Source organism: Solanum tuberosum, unplaced genomic scaffold (genome assembly GCF_000226075.1).
Source record: "Solanum tuberosum cultivar DM 1-3 516 R44 unplaced genomic scaffold, SolTub_3.0 scf00052, whole genome shotgun sequence".
Taxonomy (NCBI): Eukaryota; Viridiplantae; Streptophyta; class Magnoliopsida; order Solanales; family Solanaceae; genus Solanum; species Solanum tuberosum.
In genome coordinates, this window is record NW_006238977.1 from 1,540,635 (window position 1) to 1,545,523 (window position 4,889).

At 32.6% G+C, this 4,889-nt stretch overlaps 1 long non-coding RNA gene across 6 annotated transcripts; it reads right to left on the reverse strand.

Moving 5' to 3' along the window:
* Positions 1 to 152: 152 nt before the first annotated feature.
* On the reverse strand, positions 153 to 4,548 carry LOC102597933 (uncharacterized). 6 transcript variants are annotated; one of them, XR_001473072.1, is made up of 4 exons: positions 4,392 to 4,548; positions 3,996 to 4,147; positions 2,576 to 2,703; positions 153 to 2,202 (listed from the first exon to the last, which is right to left on the reverse strand). It is a non-coding gene; the product is annotated as an uncharacterized lncRNA (long non-coding RNA). The 6 variants fall into 6 exon arrangements; XR_001473071.1 differs by having other exon boundaries at positions 3,992 to 4,147; positions 4,392 to 4,546; XR_001473073.1 differs by lacking the exon at positions 2,576 to 2,703 and having other exon boundaries at positions 153 to 400; positions 1,998 to 2,202; positions 3,992 to 4,147; positions 4,392 to 4,538.
* Positions 4,549 to 4,889: the final 341 nt, after the last annotated feature.

A 4,889-nucleotide genomic window follows, 5' to 3' on the forward strand; every position in this document is an offset into this window, starting at 1 on the left:
ATATATATATATATATATATATATATCTTTATGATATTGATATTAATATAATTCAGCCTTTATTTTCTTCTTGCATAAGTTGTCTCCCTCAGAATTCACTGGACTCTCTTTTCTCTTCTTTTGAGTATTGTCTTGTTGGGTTGAAAGCTCAATTTACATTGTCCATCCAGTTGGCTCATTTCTCGCGGAAAACCAAAAAGAGTGAACATATCGTTAATTATCATAGGTGCACAGCAGAAGGAAGTGTTTTCAATTATGAAATATACTTTAACTTGTTGGATTTGTCACAAACTTACAGTGCTGCGTGTTTCGAATTTGTCAGAATTGGCAAGTGTCAGCTTGCCCCCCACCAAGAATTATTCCTGCTTGTTCACTTCATTTAACAGAGCAACAATTATATCTGCAGTTAAAATACGCTCAAAGACATAAATATCAAATTTGAAGAAAATTATCATCACTCATCAAACAAATCACAAGGAGCAGAATAAATAGTAACTAATCTGATTATGAACATATGAGTAAAATATTCACTTGCGCAACCAAGGTTAGTAATCACTTGTTGTAAGCATTTGAAGAAATTGAAGACCCATTAAAAAGATTTCTTTTTTCAAAATTTGCTTCTCAAAAATTAACTTCAAGCACCACTTGTTTACTTGAAAGTGTTCATCTCAAAACGTTATCCGTTCTGTACACAAACTAAAGAGACCACTTAAATTGGGGGCAGAAGTAAAGTTCAGTGAAAAAGAATAAATAAATTAACAGGAGACTCTTGGCTCCATAAAAAGAATTTCAAGTTGAAACAAAAATTAAGTCTAACACATGCCGCTGAAGTTGTTCTCAACATCTTCTCCAATCAAGGCAATATCAATAAATCCTTCAAGAGCAACTCAATATGATAAGAGTTCCACAATTGTACATTATAGAGTTCGAGAGTTTTTGACCTGTGTTTTCAATTGAAATATAATAGAAACTATACATGTCAACTAAAGAATCAAGATATCAATTTACTTTAAAATCAGTTCCCTATTTAATCTTTCCAACTCATTAATATCATCACATGGGTAAATCAAATACTGTAAGCTGGGTTTCCTAATCCATAGATACCTTTTATCAATCATTGTGTACACCCTTCCCGCATTGCACACAAAAAAATTCCTAGGATACTTGTTCAAGAAAAACTCACACGGAGCCAATTCAGGAAAATCTTGTCCGAGGGAATCTAATTTTGAATGCCCACATTACATGCCTTGCATTAGTCCTCCTACAGTTGGGATGTTGTGATGCTAAAATAACAAAGTATCAAATTGTTTTTCTAGATTTTCATCTCAACACTTTCAGAACTCCCTGAAGATGGGCATTCAATATTTAGCTACAAACAATGCAGTTCTCTGCAATAATATTTCATTGGCAATTTACTACCATGGTGTTGCTATTCAAATTTGTAATACACCAACTCAAAATTGTAAGTATCTGGTGCGACAATGAACATTATATTGAACTCAAGTCTACCTTTCTCAGACTTGTAATATACCAACTCAAAATTTTAAATATCTGGTGCGACAATGAACATTATGTTGAACTCAAGTCTAGCTTTCTCAGACTTGTAATACAGTAACTCAAAATTTTAAGTATCTGGTGTGACAATGAACATTATGTTGAACTCAAGTCTAGCTTTCTCAGACTTTTTTCATTAGCCAAATAATTTTCTAATTGTACTAATAAGATGAGGATTCAAATGATGTATCATATCCATTATACATGGTAAGCACTCCCTCAATTTCACTAAGTACGTTTATTTTTCTTTCCGATTAGAAAGATACACTTACAATGGAAGACAACATGAGAGTGTTTTAGGTCAAATCCATATATAATCGATACCTTCACAAAATTATCAAGAACAAGAACATCTAAGACTATAGACAACCAGTGATGATTTTCACATCCACAACAGAATCATAGAAGAAAAGAAAAGATACATTAGGCAAAAAAAGGGATACCTTGTATGTGATTTCTACTATTTCGAGTAGAAAAATGAAATGGAAAGGAGCTTACTGAACATTGTGTTTTAAATTGATGTCCGGCATGGTGAAATTAAAAATTCTTTGAAAATAAGAAGGGAGGCTTCAACAAGTATGATATCTATACAACGTCCATGAGTGTTCAGTGCATCTAACGCATCACCTGTTGAATCCACTGAGGTAACTGTGCAGCAAGAAGAAAACATAGAAGGTGAAAAAATCTCAATATAAAAGAGACTAAAGAAGAAGAAAAACAAATCCAAATTTCTTGATCATTGAGTGAAACATTTAAAATGAGGCATTAATATTCTTTTAAGCCGTTGGAGAAAAGAGACCTTAAATCAAGAATTCACAATCATGCATTTCGTATGCCCGACACTATTCTATTTACTCTCTCAAATGAGAGAGAAATCACGCCTTGCTCCCTCCTGACATCTATTGGGAGGGAACCTCCTTTGAGAGTGTGATTCGTCGTTTCTAAGTTTTAAGAAATAGTAAGGCAGTAACGAAAAAATATTATCTTCAAATCTCATGAGTGAGATTTTTCAAATGTATACCTGAGTTAGTTATTGTTGAATCATGTCAGCTGATGGCAAGTCTTACAAATGAAAACATGGGGAAACAATCCTAATGACAAGTTTTAATCTTGAAATTTCTTTGTTCCCGTAGGGGAATACCACTACAACTGCGAGGTAGAGAGGCTCAATATTAGCTCATTTAACATATCCTGATGGAAGACGACAAATACACTGTATAATTAAGTAGTAATGTAGTATCATACCTAATCCAATACTTCCCCAAAATGAAAAATATAACAGAGTGATTTAGAAAGCAATGTAGGAAACAACAATAATAAGGTATATAATTTTGCATTATACTATAGAGTGCCAATGATAATTAGGAAGGGATTTTTTTCGTGGAAATCATTGACCAACTTATTTTTGTTCTGATTTAATATTGAATAAGATACTGACAGAAATATTATTCTAGCAACAACATTACTTAAGAAGGGCTAACACTTCCTAGAAACTCTCAATGTCGGTGTCAAAAGGTTGAACCCTCACATTGCTCAAATTCATATGGCAAATAAAACAAGACATGATCCAAATGAGATTCTTCTTCCTTGAGAATACATTAAAATTTTTTTTTTTGATGAGGGCATATCAAATACACATGAACATCTAGTCCTTCAAAATTAAGGAGCTCTGTTTCTATTACATCACACACTTTATGGAAATTTTACAGTAAAAATTCTTCTGAAAGAATTCACTGTAGCAGAGATCATGAATTCCAGTAGTAGTAGTTTAGATGTAAGCATCATCAACCTATCATCTTTACATGATTACTGGAAAATGTTAGTCCGAAAACAAAATGCAAAGTTATTCTTTCCTTCTTCTTTCTTTGTTTGGAATTTCCTTTTATCAATAGATTAAAAATGCCAAGCCATTCGCTCTATTAACATGGGCATCAAGTTTCGAACATAACACAGACCACACTGTATATTTACCTGACTATTCGAGTACGCCATAACATTCTAATTTTGATTTTTGAAAATAACTTGTTAATTTAAAAAGGTAATTTAACATATTATTGCACAACATTTATTCTGATGACATTACAATAGCATTTGTAAATCATTATAAAAATCACTACCCCACAACACAAAGAACAATTATATACATTCAAAGGAACAATGAAAGAAAATAAAAAGGTGATGTGTAGAACTGCATAGTTAATTCGAACAAAGCACTCATAAAGAAAAGAAATTCAAAACAAATTAGTTAATTACTACCATCGTTTGTTACTTTGCAGTTTGCGCTATCGCCGTCCAATGATACTCATAGATTTGACCCAGTAATGCCATTGAATTTTGAAATTTAGAAGTGTGGGAAGAATTGAGAAGAAGTGTGAGAAGGGAAAAAATTATGAAGAGTAAAAAAGAAGGCATAAACAAAATTAATCAAAAAATATACCTACAGCTTGAACACAAACACCCTTGAGGCTTGGGAGCAAGAACAGAAGCTTGTTGATAGTAGTCGGCAACATCTCTAGCATGTGAAAGACATGACACCCATGACCCAACTTGATGAACCAACTCAAGAAGAGTTGGTCTCTTAGAGTTTTCCCTGCTGCAGCAAAAAAATAATCAAGTACTCCACAGAAAATGACTTGGACATAAAACCAAACACCGTGGATGCACAATCCATTTCTAAATCTGAATGCATGTGTAAATCAGGTAAAATTACTAACATGTTCTTGAAATCTTAGCAAGAAATTATATTTAAAACAATTAGAAAGTAACAAATATAAAATATATCAAATTATCATCGATAAAAATAAAGCAAGATTGGAAAAGATCCAGTCAATTCTCACCAAAAAATAGCTTGAAGTTTGCATAGAGAAGAAGAAGACGCAAGTGAGAGGAGGAAAGAGACTGACCAAGAATGAGAGTTGAAAACGAAAATAAAAAGATAGACACGTGTCTAGAAAAGAAAGGAATGAAATTCAAGTACAATACAGGTGTCTATGCGAGGGAGAAGCTAAAAAAATATCATTGCCAGTACACGTAACATTTGGTACTGTTATGTAATGCAGTATTCGTCCCATTACCCTGTTTGTCCCAAATTCACCGTACAACACGTGTTAATTTAAGTACAACCTTTTGTTGCTGTGTTAGTCCTTCTAAATGTACAATTAGTACTGCCTTTAGTACAATGAAAAGATGCAGTGTTGGTCCTTTTTAAGTCCCATTTCTACATAAGGGTAATATGCATAGTGTACATATAGTGTATAACAATGTATAAAATATATATACACTATTACACATTTTGTTATATAGATTTTAAAATGGATAATGAAGAAATGATTAAA